Consider the following 2,101-nt stretch of genomic DNA (forward strand, 5'->3'; position numbering starts at 1 on the left):
CGCTGTGGCTCAAGTGGCCAGAGTGATAGCCTTGAGCGGGAAGAAGCCAGGGACGTGCTCGGGCCCTGAGTCCAATGCCCAGGACTGGCCGGAAAAAAAAAAAGAATCATCACCTAGGATTTTATCCTCTGAGATGAAAGACCTCCTCTTCCCCTATGTGATTTCTTGAACCTATTTGGGTAATATACTGCTGCTTCCCTTCTGGGTGCCTGAATATGCTTCTGGGATGGATGTAGCTGAAGAAGAGAATTTACCAGTGTTAAGTCTCATTATGTGTACACTTAGCCCTTCACCTAGGACTTAGCTCAAATATTGGACACTGAAGATTGGAATAAAGATTAAGTACATATTAAATAGAAGCAATGAAAAATTTACAAGAAAAATGTAATCAATACACCCTTATTCGCTGAAGTAACATTTCCATAATATAAACAAACATAAGACTGGAAAATTACTATAGATTTAGTTCAGAAATTTTATGTAATAATCAAATATATGAGTTTAGTCTTAACAATGCTTACTTTGACTTCAATGTGTCTTATCCATGAAGCCATGCAGACAATTTCCGTCTGTCCATAACAAGATGATGTAGCACTTGGGGGCAAAAATGCAGCCCAGGAGCCCTGTACTGGAGGCCAAGATGGAGAAAACCACCACAGCCACCATGACCTTGCCCTCAGCACTGTGGTAGACAGGCAGGAATGTGAGCCACACACTGCAGAACACCAGCATGCTGAAGGTCAGAAAATTGGCTTCATTGAAGGTGTCAGGCAGGTTCCTGGCCAGAAAGCCATAGTGAAGCTGGCTAGGGCCAGGGAGCCCAGGTATCCCAAGATGCAGTAGAAAGCACTGAGGGAGCCCTTGTTACACAGGATGATTATGTGTCCATGTTTACAGTGTGTGTCTGTGTCAATGAAGGGAGGAGAGGTACCCAGCCAGAGTCCACAGAAAGTCACTTGGATCAGAGTGCAGATGGGAATGATGAAGTTAGGAGCCCTTGATACCAGCAGCCACCTCATTCTTCTCCCTGGAGAAGTGACCTTGAAGGCCAGAATCACAGTTGCAGTTTTGGCCAATACAGCAGAAACAGCTACCGTAAATGCAACTCCAAATATGGTTTGCTGTAGAATGCAGGTGACTGTGTTGGGACAGCCAGTAAACAGCAAGGAACAGAGAAAACAGAAGATGAGGGAAATGAGCAGGATGTAGCTGAGAGCCTGATTATTACCCTTGACAATGGGGGTGTTGTGATGTTTCACAAAGACCCCCAAGAACAATTGCTGTGAGTGTCGATAAACCAAGAGCCATACACGCCAAAGCCACCCCCAAGGGCTCTCCATAAGCCAGGAAACTTGCAGCTCTTAGGAGGCACTTGTTTCTCTCTGTGTCGGCATATTGGTGATCTGGACACTTTACACAATGCTCCATATCTGATGAGAAAGACAAGTTACCATTATTCCCTTTTCACTACTTACAAGGAATTTAGGAAATCCCTACCTAGAAAAAAATTCTTATACACCAAAATGACTAGCATAATCTTCATTTGATCAAGTTTAGCATTGTTTTTTGTAACTTCATCATGTTCCTACACTTGTTTCCAGAAGTCTAGTTTAAACTTGTTATTTGCAATGAATACTATATTCATATTGTTTCTTGGTATTCCTAATGTCCTAACAATCACTTTATACATCTGTTCATGCTTCCATAATAATATTCAGATTCTTGTGTTCAACTCAATGTTGTTATTTAAAATGACTAGGGGACCTTGAATTTTTCTGTTTGTTGTGAGTAGAGCAGGTCAGGTCTGGTTCAGCGAGCTGGAGTATCAGTAGAAGCATACTTCCTGCTCTTGCGGACATAGCCCACAGGCACGTCTGCCCGGCTTGCCGGCCACGATCTGTCCACGCTCCCCTCACTCCACCAGGGAACTAATAGGTGCCCGCCACTAGTGCCTTACATCAACTCCCCACTAGGTGATTGGCTGGGCAGGACTCAGGAGGTGGGGGTTGCTGGGGACTATATAATTCCTGATCTGTGCAACAATAAACGAGACCTGCTTCAAGCTTGTCCTCCCGGCATGTGTTCCTGTGCACATCGTTCA

At 44.2% G+C, this 2,101-nt stretch overlaps 1 pseudogene; it reads right to left on the reverse strand.

Moving 5' to 3' along the window:
- Nucleotides 1–528: 528 nt before the first annotated feature.
- On the reverse strand, nucleotides 529–1,428 carry LOC125366963 (annotated as a pseudogene).
- Between the last annotated feature and the right edge of the window lie 673 nt (nucleotides 1,429–2,101).

The sequence above is a fragment of the Perognathus longimembris genome, chromosome 18 (genome assembly GCF_023159225.1).
Source record: "Perognathus longimembris pacificus isolate PPM17 chromosome 18, ASM2315922v1, whole genome shotgun sequence".
Taxonomy (NCBI): Eukaryota; Metazoa; Chordata; class Mammalia; order Rodentia; family Heteromyidae; genus Perognathus; species Perognathus longimembris.